This window comes from Melopsittacus undulatus, chromosome 6 (genome assembly GCF_012275295.1).
Source record: "Melopsittacus undulatus isolate bMelUnd1 chromosome 6, bMelUnd1.mat.Z, whole genome shotgun sequence".
Classification (NCBI taxonomy): Eukaryota; Metazoa; Chordata; class Aves; order Psittaciformes; family Psittaculidae; genus Melopsittacus; species Melopsittacus undulatus.
The window spans coordinates 77,974,847-77,993,692 of NC_047532.1; the positions used below are offsets into that span (position 1 = coordinate 77,974,847).

Consider the following 18,846-nt stretch of genomic DNA (forward strand, 5'->3'; position numbering starts at 1 on the left):
AAATGATGCTAAAATATATGCTGTTATGGTTTTAAATTAACTACACAGACAAAATTTCTCTTTAGATTAACATTCCATAGAAACTTTTTATTAGACTGGTCCAAAAAATGTAATTTAATTGCTTATCTTGTAGCACTTTTCTATTTTAACTTCCTAGGAAAAACCCTACTTCAAAGTGAAAGGCTAAGATCCATTATTTCTGTACATGATGCAGGTGAAAAAAAGCCCTGAATTCCTTTTTCACTAGAAGCTTCATTTCAATCTCAACATAGTGGATAAAATTCTTCATTTTGAAGACTATCAATGAAACTTTGAATAACTGCAGCTTATACTAAATACCTACAATGTAGTCCCCAGAAATGTTCTCTGCAATTCCTTCATTATATTTCAGTTCCCATCCACACTTGTTCCTCTTCTGCTCCTGACCACCCCCCTCATTTGTGCTAAGGTCGCTGTTGTGTATGGTCACAGTTTATTCAGAATCACACATGCTGTTTATGAACCACAGCCACTCATATGCCTCCTATTAGCCTGAGATGTCAACAACCAACAGAACAGGAATGTCACATTTCAAAAGTCATTAACAGCTTAATTTAATTCATATTAAACTATGGAATCTATTTTTTTTCCAGACAATCTGTGACAAAACTGCAGATTTCTATATATATATAGTACTGTATGTATATGAATGTGGATACATACATAACTCAAGTAGGGTTGTGTGTACATATATATACCCCCCCAACAAATGCACACCCACTTCTGTCATGCTAGACATGATTTAATTGGTAAAAAGCTGATTTTAAATATATATCACTATTAGATAATGCTGAAGAAGCTTTTTTCTTCTTCAGACTACAGGCATATACTTTATGTTTCTAATAGCAAATTACATTTGACATCTAATTTAAAATGCCAGTTACCCTAATCTAAAGCTCTACTACAACACACTGACAAAGCAAAGAAACTTTCCATAGGATAAAGCCATTTTTTTTTAATTTCAAGATAATTTTAGTCATAAGTAATTGAAAATGTAATTTAGAACTCATTCCTTTACGTGGTTAATTACAGCAGAATGATGATAATCCCATAAAGTAATAATTTTCTCTCTGAATCATGCTATTAGAGTAAATAAAATAATAAAATTCGAATTAATATAAGCATTTTAATCATAATGAAAACATTGAACGTATACCACTGTGTAATCCAGTCCTGATGCTCAGGCACTACATGTTACAAGCATGTCCTAGCAGGTGATAAACTGACCAATCTAGAGCATTCTACAAAACTTGTAACAGACAGTTCTTATCTTATTATTTCATCACAAGAACAAAATGGTTTTATTCTATCATAATCATGTAATTAGTCCACAACTTAAGCTGAGAAGAATGTACTTCCTAATGTCACCAGCCAAACAACACAACAAAGCTTAGGCTTTAACTCTGTTCTAAGTGAACTGTGCACTTCTTCTAAAGGAAAATAGAGAGCATGCGTTTAACCTAAATATCTGATTTAGAAAGAGAATGAAAATTCTTTTGCAGCCATTATATCCAATCCACCAGCAGCAGAATCCATGACTATTCCTCTTTTGTAAAGGGCACAGGAACTAAATGAACTCCTTGCCCTTGTTCCTGAAAAACAAAAGTCTCCTTTGACCTAAAAATCTTTGCATCAGTCACAGAATCACAGAATCCCAAGGGTTGGAAGGGACCTCGAAAGATCATCTAGTCCAACACCCCTGCAAGAGCAGGGTAACCTAGAGTACATCACACAGGAACCTGTCCAGAGGAGCCTTGAATATCTCCAACGTAGAAGACTCCACAACCTCCCTGGGCAACATGTTCCAGTGCTCTGTCACTCTTACAGTAAAGAAGTTCTTCCTGATGTTAACGTGGAACCTCCTATGCTCCAGTTTACACCCATTGCCCCTTGTCCTACCACTGGATATCACTGAAAAAAGCCTAGCTCCATCATCCTGACACCCACCCTTTACATATTTGTAAACACTGATGAGCTCACCCCTCAGTCTCCTCCAAGCTAAAGAGACCCAGCTCCCTCAGCCTCTCCTCATAAGGGAGGTGTTCCACTCCCTTCAGCATCTTTGTGGCTCTGCGCTGGACTCTTTCAAGCAATTCCCTGTCCTTCTTGAACTGAGGGGCCCAGAACTGGACGCAATATTCCAGATGCGGCCTCACCAAGGCAGAGTAGAGGGGGAGGAGAACCTCTCTTGCCCTACTAACTACACCCTTTCTAATGCACCCTAGGATGCCATTTGCCTTCCTGGCCACAAGGGCACATTGCTGGCTCATGGTCATCCTCCTATCCACCAGGACCCCCAGGTCCCTTTCCCCTTCACTCCTTTCCAGCAGGTCAACCCCCAACCTGTACTGGTACATGGGGTTGTTCTTCCCCAGATGCAAGACTCTACACTTGCCCTTGTTGAATTTCATCAAGTTTCTCCCCACCCAACTCTCCAGCCTGTCCAGGTCTCGCTGGATGGCAACACAGCCTTCTGGTGTGTCAGCCACTCCTCCCAGTTCAGTGTCATCAGTGAACTTGCTGAGGGTACACTCAGTTTCCTCATCCAGGTCCTTGATGAAAATATTAAACAGCACTGGTTCCAGCACCGACCCCTGAGGGACTCCACTAGTCACAGACCTCCAGCTAGATTCTGTGCCATTGACCACAACTCTCTGCCTTCTTCCTTTCAACCAGTTCTTGATCCAACTCACTACCTGATCATCAAGCCCACACTTCCTTTGCTTATCTATGAGAATGCTGTGGGATACAGTATCAAACACCTTACTGAAATCAAGAAAAAACACATCTACCGCTCTACCATCATCCCTCCACCTAGTCACTTCCTCATAGAAGGCTGTAAGGTTGGTCAAACATAACTTCCCCCTCATAAAACCATGTTGGCTGTTCTTAATGACTCCCTCATCCTTGATATGTCTAGAGATGGCATCAAGAATAAGTTGTTCCATCACCTTTCCAGGGATGGAGGTAAGGCTGACCAGTCTATAATTACCTGGGTCCTCCTTCTTGCCCTTCTTATAGACTGGCGTGACATTTGCCATCTTCCAATCCTCGGGCACCTCTCCCGTTTCCCGCGATTTACCAAAGATGATGGAGAGTGGCCTAGCAATGACCTCTGCCAGCTCCCTCAGCACCTGTGGGTGCATTCCATCCAGACCCATCGATTTATAGATGTCCAGATTGCATAGCTGATCCCTAACCCAATCCTCATCTACCAAAGCAAACTCCTCCTTTGTCCTGACTCCTTCTGGGGCTACAGGAATCTGGGGCCCCCAGGGAGAGTCTGCAGGAGTAAAGACAGAGGCAAAGAAGGCATTCAGCACCTCTGCCTTCTTTATATCCTCTGTCTCCAGGACACCCACCTTGTTCAGCAGTGGGCCTATATTGGCTCTTGTGTTAGTTTTCTTTGCTATGTATTTGAAGAAGCCCTTTCTACTGTCCTTAACCCAATCTTGCTAGATTAATTTCCAAGGAGGCCTTAGCTGTCCTAATTGGCTCCCTACATCCTCTAACAATTGTCCTATATTCCTCCCAGGTGGCCAACCCCTCCTTCCATAATCCACAGATTCTCTTTTTCCACATGAGTTTCCCCAGAAGTTCCTTGTTTAACCACACTGGTCTCCTAGCTCCCTTACTTGATTTCCTACCCCTTGGGACACTCTGATCCTGAGCTTGGAAGAAGTGGTCCTTGAGTCCCCAAAGTCCATAGTTTTTCTCTGTCTAGATTCAGCAGATCAGAAGTGTATCAGTACGTATGCAGTTGATGCAATTAAAGCCTCCTGAACATTTTTGTCTGAAGATCTTTAGAATAATTAAAGCAGGTTTACTACAGTTAAATAGAAAATACCTGTCATGCATGAATCACATCAGAGACTTGCTGTGCTGAGCTACATGGCTAATTTTAAATTGCTAGCATTGCACCTGCAGTTAAATTTTCTAATTTGGTAACACAAGATGTCTTACTTTGGTCTAAAATATGGATTTTCCTAATCATTTCAATTCTCTAGGCATGAATAGTTTTAAACTCTGAATATCATATTCCCAAGGATGCATGTTCCTGCAGAAAGACTTTAGTCTCTCCCCAAGTATACTGTAAAGGATCATTTCATGACAGATTATACCTGACAGTCCTTAACAAGAATGTCAAGTATCACAAATATTGGCCAATAAATAGCACACACTGCAAAGGCTGCAAATGTCAGTATCGCAACACTAAACTTCAGTATCAGAAACATTTGCAGAGACAGTGTCATGATACCATGACTAGTGCACAGCAGTGCTTTCAACATAAGTTTATTAGAATCATAGAATGGTTTAGGTTGAAAAGGACCATAAGATCATTTTAGTCCTAACTCCCTGCCATGGGCAGGGACTCCTCACTCTAGACCATGTCGCCCTAAGGCTCTGTCCAACCCAGCCTTGAATGTTGTTGCCAGGGATTAGGATGTCTTTTAAGTACTTAGTTCTATAAAACGTAAATACCACATTGATGTCTATTTTCATTTGTATGTAATGCAGTGAGGGGATGTGAAAGTTAAGCTGTCTGTGGTAAGTCACCTTGACTATACCACCACATTTCTGCTGAAAGCAAGAAGCAGGCACTGTCCAATGGAACAGCCAAATTACCATGGTGCTCTCTCATCACATTCTTATTACTCTTTTTCACTTCTCTCCCAAAAGCCTGAAATACTTAATTTCAGGACTGTAATGTGCATTTCATTGTCAGCACACTCATACTTTAAAGTAATTATTTAAAGACTTAGACTATATTTGAAGTTGCATGAAAAAATTCCAACTAATGTATTTCAATTTACTAACCCAGAGGTTGTACTTCAAAAAAGCAACACTGTCTTAAAGGCAATTCGCTGCCCTTTGTGTAATATGAATTCCGTTAAGAGTAAAACAACACATCGCAAGCCTGCCAGAGCTTTATCTGTATGGAAATCACTTCCAAACTCAACAGCCTCAAAGATTGCCTAAATTTACCGTAATTTGGATTATGAATTTATTAGTATAATGAATTATACAACCAGAAATGAAAATGTTCCCCATCTTATCAACATACTCTACAGCCCCCAAAATATGATAGTTTGAGATACTTTTCATTGAAAAGAACAGAAACACACCTGCTCTAACAACCTTCCAAATATGTAAAAACTCATTCAAGAAAGGTCACTAATTAAATGACAGCTGTGTGAAATAGAACAAAATGATTTTAATGATAAAAGCATTCTCTTACTTTAAAAGCATGTGGTTTTCTGCCTCCTGGAAAAATAAATACCTCATTACTTTTATACTCACTTTCTGAGGGGCTCAGTTATATGATAGTAATGATCCTTACTGCTTTTAAAGGCAGTAAAAGGTGAAGAAAAGCAACTTGTATTAAGTCTAAATAAAACGCTGTTTCCTCTCAGCACAATCTCACCCATTTTAAAGCAACTGTGTGACCCTCACTTGTCACCTGGAAGACCATCTTAGGGAAAAAAAAGTCAACCTAATCAATTAAAGGGTCACTATCATCTGCCAAAACCCTGTCTTTTAAAACTGTCTTTAGGGCTTGGCACAGGGGGGTTGATTCAGTAGACCTCAATGGTTATCTAGACCAAATCCATTTGGAAATTAAATATAATTTAAAGATCAAGAAATGAAAAGAACATGTTTAAAATTAATATCAACTATTAGACCAAGCAATGATCTTTCCATTGCTGACAAATATTACCTCTTAATGAACACTATTTAAGAGTGACGTGACTGCCACAAGATGATGATTGCCAGCTTTGTGCTGTAAGACCTGCAAGCTCAGCACACATCTAATATACCTAACAGTACTTTATATTTATCTGAGGATATAAAAGTCTGGTTTCAGAAAACAAATAAAATGAAAGTTAGAAGATAAATATTACAACTAGAATATACTGTTACAACTATCTTGCCCACTGTGTAGCCAAATAAAAATGAACTCAACAAAATAAAGAAGTTTGCAAAGATGTTTTCTCGGGGTTTGTTTTTGTTTTGTGGAAAACGTCAATAGATCATTTGGTCTTTCGTTAGTAGCTGGGAGAATGCCCAAGAAAATCTAAAATCAGCAATACAGCAACATGAAGTTGAACTGGTTACTGCTTGGTGGCAGAGCACAGAGGACTGATAACAGAAACCCGCTGTAACTTGAATACTATTTCCTTGGCCAGTAACGTGAAGTATTGCCACTATCTTTATGCCTGCCTAAGTGAACAAACTTGCGGAATATGGAGAACATCCATTTTCTCTTCCAGGTCTTATTCCAAAGACAAAGTTCTAGAACAGGTATAATAATGAAGACACTGTCACTTCAGTCTTAAAGCACTTATGACTACTTATATCCACTACTGTGTGAAACTAATATAAATACCTTTTAGCCACAGTATCCACACTTGTGTCTCCTACCCTCAGCTGAAATTATTTGATCTAAGTAGTGTAACTACTTGAAAAAAAAACTAAAACAAAAAAAGATCTGGAAGGTGAAGTGGCTGAACTCTCACCTTATACTTAAAAGCTCCATCAATACATACATAGTGTCTTAGTGCAATGTGAGAAGACAGCTTGCTGGTAATCCCAGGCTGCTCTGGCAACAGGTTCTATGGATTTTATAGAAATAAGCTGAATTTTTACTTCAGCATATGTAGTACTACTACATTAATATCATAAGGAATGAAAACGGTACAGTTAATGTTTAGAAAAAGTATACATACTGAACATTGCTGCTCAATAAATTTAGCAGCAAAAAAGAGCAGTAGCAGCGAGACCTCTTTTTTAATATAAAATGAGGCATAGAGACAAATGAAACCAATATTTAAAAAAATAACTACAATTATTTTCTAAGTTAAACATTTCCTTCAAAGCATGACAATCAGATAAATGGGGACTGACACTACAACGAACAGGCACCATAGATTATCATAGCAGGAGAATTTACACTACAACTAGCAGACACCATGGATTATCCTAACAGGAAAATTTACATGGCAGATAAGCTGAAAGTGTATAAACAAACTGAAATGACATATCAGCTCTCTCTCACAAAATATTTGACATTTTGGTTTGTTTCTGCATGCAGAGTCATATCTGAGCTAATGTCTGTTTAGAGTCAACAGAAATTTTACGGGTTCATGAAATGCTTGTGCCAGCACAGAATTCTTTTTTGTATGAATGCATGTGTCTTTATAGATACAAGCATACCTGTACATACAGAGACACATCCTTTTCAGTCTCCCTTTCTGCACAGCAAAACTTAGTTTTAAGCCCTGCATGTTCCCATTCTAGAGCACCGAGATGAAGTGAATGATAAAAAGACATGCTCTGTTTTGAATGATAGAATGTTTTGACATTTACTTTAAAAGTGTTTTACCTCTCACATCTGTAATTTGCACCCCAGACAGGTTGTCTAAAGTATGTTCTTAAATATATCAGTCTTGCTCATGGAACATTTTACTCAGATTTGTCTGCTACATTCAAATATTGTCTGAGGTACTCCTATGTATAACATGACATGAAAGATTTCTTCATAATTCCTTTGGAAAATTGCTAGAATCAGGGCAAGTGCACACTGACAAACATGACAAGGATCACTGTCACCCTCTATGATTTAAAGGTACAGGTAACAAAAGCATTAAAAAAATCCTAAATAATGGAACTAAACTACAACAGAAAAGAAACATGAAGTGCTCCATTACTAAGCTTTTTGTCTTTTGGGTTACCATAAAATTCATAACCACCTGAATAATGTTGGCTACTAATTCCTTAGATATTTCTGTCCTCTACCTGGGAACCCCAATAGGTTCCTGGTCTTAGAAGCAGAGCATTTTACTTCTGGACCGTCCTGTTCACACATTTCTAGAGTTTCTGGAACAATGTCTTTTTAAAGACAGCAAATACTGAGTATGAGGGAATCAGTGCTATACTTGTAAATAATTCACCAATGATCAGAGATAAAATTTGACATACCAACTTACGCCTCCATCCTCCTTTGAAGCACTGCCACTTTCTGACTCTTCAGCAAAAGATTTAGAAGCATGTTAACTTTTTCTAAACTTGAAGTTTGGGAAGCTGCATGCAGAATGGCCAAATTTACTTAAATAATGGCTTGTAAAGAATGCCTTGTGAATATATGAATCCTACAGAAATGGTACAGCATTTAAGTATCTTCAAAACATATATGCAGAGTGAAATCTTCATGATTTGTTTGTGACATTTGGGCAATATATAAATCTACATGAAACAATCACTGTCCAGCTGAACCCAGAAGACTTGGGAATTCCTAATCACTGAGTGTGTATAAAAAATAAACAGTCCATACCATTTTAGATGCAGCATACGCAGCTATATATACACACACAATTACATGTATAGTTCACTCCTTGGAAAACACTTCCACTACTACTTCACACCTCCACTTTGATATCTCTAATACTAATTGTAGAAGACATCTGTAGAAAGACTGAATGATACACTCTTAACTTCTTTAACACAATGCTGAAGTATACAACACTCTAAACAGAATGTCTAGAGATCCCACAAGAACTTCACTACCATTCAAAGTCTTATTTTAACTATATCTTGCTTCATAATACTTACTGTTGATAGATAATTGCAATGTTGTTTTGCTTTCCAAATTCACAGGTAATCTATTATATGAATAATGAATTTATTTAGTTTTACAGCAAGATGCACTCTCCTGTTAAAACAGCTGTTTAAAACAGCTCACAAGTGAGAAATTCTAAGTGCTAAGTACACATCAAAACTAACAAAATATGAGCAAAAGTAATGTATATCCTCCAGATTCTGCCCACATACGCAAGTACACAACCACAGCCCTCTTTTATTGCTGTGAAAGTGAGAGCAAAACAAAGTTCATAAAACAAAGCATAAAAGCACCTAAAATATGTCGAGAACAAGCAGATACTCTCTATATGTTTTAAGAGATATGGCCCAGTTTTCAGTGTGGTTAAGTCTTATTTCTTGGTAAATGCTTACACAGTTTCATAATTTCTCACAAGTGACTACGCTGTGCTTTGAAATACGCAGATTCCAGTTTTCAGTAGTGGTAATATATTAGAGTATCCAGCCTGCAAAGAAACTCAGTGTCTAACTAAAGAGAGATTTTCATATTTGCAATTGAGAATGTATAAAAAATGCCTGCAAAATATTATTTGCAGTTCAATTACCACTGTACTGCTCGTAAGTTAATAAATCCTTATGAAGACCAGACACTGAGGAGGACCTAAGATTATACATCTGATGCAGAGAAATGGCATGGTTAGGGAGGATGATTCTGTCTGCATCTTGAGGGTGTGTAAAAGAAAGTTTCTGCCTTAATATATGCTGTTTGAAAGCCCTGAACTAGTTTTCAAAACTTTATCCTTCAAAGGCATTCTTAATATTCAAAAAGACCTCGCTAATTAACTCCTAAAACTACCTCAAGTCCAGCCTGCTTCTTCTGCTCCTTAGAAAAGTTTTAATTACATAGATTAAGCACTGGAATTCCAGCTGTCACCTTCCAATAGCTTTCTTCCTTTTTAAATACGGTGCTTTTGTGCTGATCTCTCCCTATGCTTTGAGAAGAGCTTTGGACGGGTTGCTTTTATGATTTAGCAATTCCAAATGATGTGACAGTATGGAAAGCACATTTAACCACTTACAGGACACATAATTCTTGCTGAAATGTTACAACATCTGGTAATCAGATCAAGTTTTACCTCAGAGATAATTATCTGCACACTCAAATGGTAGTTACAGAGAAGGTCATGGCATTATGATCAGAAGGGTGCAGGGTGACAGCACAGGGGGCCCAAAGCAAGAGTCCTTTCAGGGTAAATTCCTTCTTTAGCTAAAGGAAAGCCAATCCAACTCCATCGTGACAACAATTAATTATAGCAAGGCTCCCAGATAAGCGCTGGAAACTTTTCTGCTAGAAATACTCTAGATAGCTTGTCAGGGAAGCAGAACCTAATAATGTCCCTTCTCTCAGCAAAAGGTTAGATGTGAAGACCTCAGAGGTCCCTTCCAGACTAGAGTTTTCTGTAAGTCTGTGAATGCATAAGGCTACATAAACTACCACCACTGCAGTTCCCTCCCCTTTCTGTATTCCCAATTGGAGGAAGGTGGCCAGAATATTTCAGGGTATTTTATCCATGTGATTGCAGCTACCCTTACCATACAAATCAAGCAGCTAATACAGTGGGAGCAGCTCCATGGAAGTGTACTTAGTTGTGAAAAGGTCACTCAATTACTTTTGCCAGCGTGCAGGGCTCCTCCTGTGAGGCTCATGGCAAGGCTCGCTTCAGCATGTACGTGCAGACAGTGCTCTCCGGCTAGGATGCCAAGCATGAGCCATTCCCTGGCCTCAAGCTTTGTGAAGGTCATGGGCAATCTAGCTATGCCTTTTAGGTAAGCACGTGCAGTAAGCGCAATGGTGATGCTGATCAATTGGAAAAATACAACAAGAATTATCAGAAATGCCTAAATCCCCTAGCCCAGAAATCATTATGATGAGCTCACACTGAATTTATGGCAAAAATCTAAATTACTCAAATTATATTTTAATCAAGGTCTGCTAATATTTACTCAGTGTGCTCAGCAGGAAGCACTCTCCTGGAGCTCCAGCACCAGTATACTGGCCAAGTTCTGTATGATTATAAATACAATAATTTGTCACAAGTGTCTCCAAATCCATTCAAAGTACGTGCCCAGTTTCCCACAAATATGAAGGGGAATTCTCACATTGTGGAGTAACATAAAATTTATCTGGGGTTCAGATCCAGACTAACTCAGCACACACTTACAAAGGATCCAGAGTTAGGTTAATCCAGGCAACTCTCTTCATCAGCTGAACATTAGTCCTGCCACCACTTTCTAGATGTCTGCACGAATTGCTCATCACTAAAACCGAACTGTCCAACTTCCCCTTGTCCCATCTTCCTTGCTACATCATTTCTAGCTCACTGTGAACAACACAGCCTCCCAGCTGCCACTGAGCTTTAGTATTATCTTCAAACTAAGACTTCTTACAGAAGTTTTTTTCTGAGAAACACAAACAGCATTTCCTTCATTTCCTTCAAACTTCAGTAGGCAGATATGTTACAATTCCCAGTTACTGTCTATCTATGCTGATACTTATCTAAACTGGGTACTTACCTTCATGAGAAAACATAGAAATATTTCTATGCTACAGCTATCTACAGCCCTTAAAAGTGGAACTGAATATGGTAAAAAAATTACTATATACAGCATTTGTTCTGTATAGTATGTTCTTTTTCTTACTGTTAACAGACAATACAAGAAATACTAAAATATCTTCAGCTAATGAAGATACATTTTTCTGCTTAGACAGCTTGAAAACAGGAGGTAACTTGTGGCATTAAAATTGCTTAAATTATCAAATCCACTGAAATGCAACAACACTTATATAGCACAGTTTCATAAACCCTTTTAAAGGCATGGAAACAATATTTTCGATATAGAGTAAGAGACTCAATTTTTAAGGAATTAATACTCTAGTGGTGGTAAGCACACACCACAAAGAGTACCACGGACATGGAATGACAAATAAATTTTATCCCCAGGTAATCAAGAGTTAGGGGTGCAGCAGCTAGTCATCTCTATACAAAGAACTTCAAAATTAAGGCTCAAATCAATGTCTAACAGCCACCAGCAACTAGACCTCCTGTGTAAAATACCTTCTTCCCTTCCCAAAAGGAAAGAATATTCTCTCCAAATATCTGTAGCATGAAAGCCAAAAAGGGAGATTTGAACAAATACAACACTTATATTTTGCAAGTCTTCAGAAGGAGAGTTTTCTCTTTGTGAGAAAACACTACAGCATTCTAGTCACTACCTAGCTGACAGTACATCCTGCTTCCCTAGAGTTCTGGGAATTGCAGATCACAAGGGGTTTATTGTCAAAATGCAAGTATACTTCAGGCCAATAATTTCTGTCTAGACTATCTGTGGAGAATGAGATCACCTACAAACCACGGTAACAACTCTGTTCTACAACATATTGCAGGATTTGGGTGCCTATAGAGCTAGAAATACATTTTTTAAAAAAGCACTTCAATACACATTTAAACATCATAACAAGTGTTTCTGCTAATTATTTGTCAAAAGGTAAAGTTCTAGGATGTTCCACTAATAGCAGATCATACTTAAGAATGATCATATGATTTCTACCAATGTAATATATATGATAATGCTATATGCTTATCATAAAAATCAAGCATATATATTATTACTTCTTGTAACCTCAATCAACTCCAGAGAAATCAGTGTAGTGCCTGAGTTCAGTGGCAGCAGAGTCAGACACTGAGACTGCTTCAATACAATGATACCACTGGAGTCCTTCTGTCATCTGGTTTTGAGTCTCTGAAAATTCTTAGGGACAAACTGAGTATCATGCTTGAAATCCTACAGCTTTCTATAGAGCACTGAAATCCTTTGCCAGCCATCAGGTGGGTAACATAGCATGGAAAAAAATCCCAGTGACACATAGAGTAACAGAGCAAGTCTGAAAAGACAGGCAGATGCAGAAACATGCTACCCTTAATCTGGGGTGATACTATTACAACTCAAGTAATAAAAAAACCCTCAATAGACACATGGGTTTCTACCATAATGAGGTTCCCTTGCAGGTAAAAATACAAGTCCATTAAAATATTTAATAAAAATGTCATAGCCAGGCTTTCATACTGATGGCAGGTCATGGTTCATCTGCACAGCACTACCAGTATGGCTGGATCCTGCTCACACTGCCTTGCACAAACTTTATTCTTTCATCATCCTCCCTTAGCAATCAAGCAAAGACAGCTACAGATGGTCACAAGACAGGTATGAGAGAGATAAAGGAATAAAGCTGATAAAGCTCAGCTTTCCTGAAGTAGACCCTATTTTCCTTTCTTCTCAGCCAGAAAACATTCAACAACTGGGAAAGAAATCTTAAAAAACTCCAAAACCATATAAATGGAAGTATAAGTCTGGAAAAAATAGAAGAAGTGACTGGGAATAACTTAAATATTGATGAGATACTAAATATGGCAGTGAATTGGGTATTGCAAGCTGATACTCCACTATAGCCAGAATAGATTGGGGTCCTACATCAATTCCTACATTTGCGCAGTGATTATTTTATGTAAAGGTCAGGTAATCATCTTCATTGCCTTGCATCAGGGCAGGTGGTGGAAATCCCATAGCCATCATATGGAGGGGAGGAATTTAGAAATCTATTTGATATGTAGGCCATTTAATACTGCACTGAACTCTGTTTCTGCATGTGCATAGGAAGAGTCACTTAGAGAACAAGACCAGTCAATTCTTTATTACATCTTCATAAAGCGATAGCTCTTCAAATGCATGTTTCATTTTCCTACCTCTCCTCAAACAACAAGAAAGGATCTAGAAGCAGCAGTGCATATCAGTCAACATCTTTCGTGCCACATGCAATATCTAAATTTCCCATCCATAAATTTAATGGAGTATTAGGATACTTAGAAAAGAAATTTTATAGATAAGTCAACCGAAAGCCAGAAAGAATACAAAGGAACACTGACATACAGTTTAGCCCACTTTCAGGTACTTAATGGTTATGAAACTCCAAGCTTCTGCTTCCAATATATTAAAAATTAATTTTAAAAGTTGCAATAAACAAGAAAATTGGAGATATTCTCCTAATAATTTAGTGTGTGCTTTACAGACTTTCCTTTAGATGTCTACAATATTATGCATGCATACACTAACGATTATCTACTTAAGGCAGGCAAGGTATTTCCAAAACCTGAAAATCAGAGATGATAACATTCATATACAACCTGGAACAGCACATTTACAACCTCCTGCTGCTTTGTCAAGCTCCTCTTGTTTATCTTTACCAGTAAATGTCAGTTATTTTTACTTGGCTTTGTCTAAAAGAATTAATACTATGAATACAAAGAGTTCAGCAAAGTCGGAGGGCTGCACTGGTTTTGCAAGTAAATAAGCATCACTCTGTAGACAAACCAGGTGTGATACAGTTTTGCGTTTTAATAGCTCATGTCTCTTATCTGCTTTGGTTCTTTAAACTGATGACAGGGTGCACAGTTGAGCAACCTACAATTAACAGTTCAAGCACTGAATTAAATGTTTTCTAATCTACTAGCACCCAACTAGCACTTTAGGGTCCTAAGTTATTCATACCAGCAGGAAGCTATGGGTGAACACTACCCCCTAGTCAAAACCTACAGAAAGGCAGCAAAAAAAGGTACTCCCTTGGACAGAGGCTGTTCAAAATCAGATTATTTCCACAGCATTCTGCTATTATTCATCCGCCAGTAAAATATTGTCTCTGCCTGAATGCCTGTTTTTATCTGACTGAGGCTATATGGTCATTTTTGTATTTATTACTGAGTTACTAAGTTTTTTTTCTTCCTTCTTCTAAAGCATGTTTTTCTGTTCTCAAAAACTGGGCCACATGCCTCTGAGGAGAAAGTAGTGCATTATTTCATTCCCACCTTTTCTTCATTTTTGGCATCTCTGAGGCCTGCTATGCCCAGAAGTGCTTCCACTCAAGCTGGACCATCAAATCAATTATCACAGCAGTCTGCTTTCTAAATATGAATGGCAATGAATGACAACAGGCAAGGCAAACTTTCAGCTTTGATTTGTCATTGGTAATGTACATTTCTGTGTTTTGTTTCATAGATGTTTGTTATAGTGGCAATTCGACCAAACTCTTCCCCCTGCTGTCTGCAGCTCCATTGTCTGCATCCTGAGACAAAAAACTTCACCTTTACTAAGGCAAAAGCATAAGAGAAAATGAGAGACAGGGAACCATTATAAAAGTTCTCTTTTTTGCTTGTCTTTGACTACAGTCACTATTGTCAATGAGAACAAAAACCCAACACAGTAACAAACTTCACCTGCTTCCATGAGTAGGTGTCCCACAATTTCAAGGTGTGATTATTTTTACTGTCATTGCATTGTTTCACAACAGATCTCCATTCACAGTAATGTTTCAGGTTTCTGCAGTTAGAATGAGCAGTGACTGGCCTTGTGACAGTACTAAAAGATTAATAAGTATATAAAAGCATCCATGTATAAGAGATAAAATGTAAGACAATGCAAGCAAATACAGAAAATCATAAAAAAAAAACCAACCCCAAAACCAAAAAGACATCTTATTCCAGTGAATAATCATTTATTATTTTGTTAAGAAGAGAGCTAAGCTATGGAAATATAAAAACTGATGTTGAAAAAAATAATTTTTTTTCTAGTGCCTTTTTTCATTGAATCTACTGGTTCAAAAACACCCTAAGCCTGCAGTTTATATATTTATATACTATGCAAGTGGATTTTAGAGAGCAACTGGGGCACATACTCAGAAAACTGGACTGGACACACCTGAAAGTTTGCATTCTTGCCAGTATATATAAACTTGGTGGTAGGGCAGGAAAGCCCGTATTGCCTATTTCTGTGAAAACAAGGCTCATCCAAGCAGGTAATAATTTATTTCCACAGCCATAGACAAAATTAAAATAGAAAAAAGCAATCTTTTCTTCAGTCCTTTGTAAACACTCAGTTTTAGGAGCCTCAAAGAGGGAGGTTTAATGGTACCACCTAGTGGTATCCATGTACATATGGACCAGTGGGCATCATTTGAACAAGCACTATGGAAGCTTCCTAGACACTTGATTCAGCCCCCCAGAACTGCTAGTGATATCCCTTGAACCATGACTTGATATGCCCTTGCTATTTTAGCACCTGGAAAAATTCAACTTGAAAAAGACAGGCATGCTTTTTTTTTTTCCCCTGCATAGTATTAGAATTTTATCATGTAAACCAGATTACAACAGATTTCCAAACAGGCAATTCTATTTAAAATTATTTTTTTATACATGTTATTATCTTCACATTTAAAAGGCTATGCCTTTAAAAGGAAAGGCATGAGACTACAGCAAAATGAAGGCTTAGAGTATTTCATTCAGTGGGAAATAAGACTTCATGAAAGACCAAGAACCTTCTAATAGGACTCCCAGCAGGTAAAGCAGGAACAGTATCAAGTGATTGCTGTTTAAACTGCCACCCACACCAGACATATACCAAGTAGGTGAACTTTTCTGAATATAGACTGCATACCTACATGCAAACACAGAGCTGTGCAATTCCCCATCACATTCAAACTAAACTGATCCATATGAGTTCTGAAAATGGGATTAGACCTTACATCCATTATTCTCATATCAAAACACAGCACTTAAAAATGAACACTTACTACTGTAATTAATATAACAGATAACTAAGAAGTGACTTCATCTGCACATGAATACCTGAAGTACCAGTCTCTCAGTTTAGTAAAAGTACAACTATCAAAAGTAGTTTAAAATTATTTTCTCCTTAAATCAAAATGGTTCCCCCCCTGTGCGCCTCCCACTTTCTTTGCTAAGAGCTTAACACTTCTACAATGAAATGTTAGAAAATTCTGTGTACTTCAAGAAGACATTAATGGGTCCTTCTGTTTTGTCGGGCTTTTTTGTTTCTTGAATACCTAGTTCTCTTCTATGACCAAGGAGCCAGTTCCTTTTGCTTCAAATGATTTGAGCACCTTAGTGTAAAGAGAAAAAGAGGGTGTGTGGGGGGGGTATGGTGTTTCTATTGGGTATTCTAAAGCTCTCTTAAGAAAGCTTCTTTCACTAAATGAGCACATTGTGCATCAGTCCATCAAATTGAAGACAACACACAAAATGCCTTATACCTACCAACTGGCAGACACACCATCTTTGGTAAATGATTGATTTAAACTCATTCTTCTGTATGCCTGTAGCAATAACAGATATTTAGAAACAACTCATCATTTTCCTTTCAAATAATATACAGATACCTTAGTTTACTAGCTGAATCAAACAAACCTTATCTAGCTACAGAGTATGAATACCTCTCTTGTGAAGACATGTTTAATATTATCTTTTGGTTCCGTGTGGAAGCAATATCCTGAAACACAGGAATATGAGTTGCAGTCACATCTACAAACCGCTTCATATTGCATAAAGAGAGGAAAGGAAAGCTTGGAACATTTCCTCTGGTCCTCCCCACCTTCCATATGCCAGTTGTGAATTATGCTTCATAAAGTAAATAACTAGTCAAGAGTGAAGAGAAGAGCTGCTCTGGAGCACATCCTCAGGCCTGATGGGCTGACTACCTGTCAGATAATGTTGGAAGTAGGATTATGTCTGAAAAGGTTGACAGACTACAGATTTATCTCTCTAAATCAAACACTGCATGTTTAGCTAAACTCGGTGAACTTTAACTAATTACCCATCACTACAGTAAATTCATATTGAATAATTTTCAAACAGCTAAATCCAAAGCTTACACTAATTCACTTGAAATATGGAGAGGAAAAGCAAGTTCTTATATGGGATTTATGCTTAAAAATATTCAACTGGAAAAATCACAACAAATGCAATCTTTTAATCCTGATTGGTCAAGAGGAAGCCCCTTCTCAAAAAGACATTTTTAAAAAACAAACTAAAAATATACACAAATATATGTACCCCAAAACCCCCTTACTCCACTGGAGTTGAAAGTGGAAATCAAAACATTACCTGGTTCTATAGACATCTTATTCTTCTGTACTTTTTGTATTTTATATCAAGTTCTAAACTCATGAACAAAAATTATTGGGGAACAGGAATTCCACTTGAAGAAAAGTATGTTATAAAGATATTCAAATTTATAAAATAAATCTGGTAAAAAAAAAAAGAATTTAATAAAATAATCAGAACTGCAGAACATTTTTGGAAAGTAAAAAGAAGAAACCAACCCATATTTATCTTTCAGTTTACAGTGGCATGAAAGTGTTCTTCTTGAAAAGGGTATGCAACAAATGCAAGGAATGTTAAAGAAGAGACAACATCTGTGCTTTGTAACCATAGGAGAGTTGTAACTCTGCCTTGGACTTCTCTGAATGTCTCCCCCTTCCTTTGTCACTGAACAGACAATACAATATAGCAGATGTGGAGCTGCTTTCTGCCTAAGCAGAGGAAGCTTCAAAGACTGCACTTGAAACAGAAAATGTGATGGGTAAATATTTTTCCAGAGCTGTGTAGCTGCTCCTCAGGATGAATATTTGTTTCTTTCGAAACAGTACAGAAGGAGTAGAAAGAACATGCAGCCTTCAGCTCGCTCTGCCTTTCAGCAAAACCACACATCTTTCCAAGCTAAGGAAAGGTTTTCTGCTATCATGTGCAGCAATTCTTGAAGTGAACCCTGGTTAGGTTCTAAGGGTCACTCCATTATAAAGGATCTTCATTTGCATGCACATACTCATCTCCAACAGGTGATGCATTTCCTTTACAACACTGACTTGCCTTTCAAGTACCCATTTCTAATTCTGTTCACTGTCACTCAAGAGCAGTGAACAGATTAAGTGAAGAGATCACTTCGCCACCTACATCAACGCAACCACCAAATATCTGAGGTCATTTTTAGCAAGATAAGCCAGAGCACTTTGTATTTCAATATCTGATGCAATCTCTATACAACACCAGCTGTGAATTTAATTAGTAAAGAGTTTCTTTTTAAAAAATAAAATAAAATTCACTAACTATTTGCCACTGGTTTTATAATCAAATAATTGAGCTCAGGATTTCAACTACTTCTAAACATTCCTACAAACTTGGAACAACTATATGGGTGATCTACACTGGAAGTGATAGTTGCTTCTGTATTAAATGCAACCTGTTATTAGCTGGAGCTGCACTTTTTCACTTGTTTTTAAGCTGCTTCTATTGAGATTAAAAATCTCTT

At 37.7% G+C, this 18,846-nt stretch overlaps 1 protein-coding gene across 4 annotated transcripts in view; it reads right to left on the minus strand.

Annotated features, from left to right (window-relative positions):
• DIAPH2 (diaphanous related formin 2) overlaps positions 1 to 18,846 on the minus strand; it is a 232,578-nt gene that overhangs the window by 32,051 nt on the left and 181,681 nt on the right. The window lies entirely within an intron of this gene.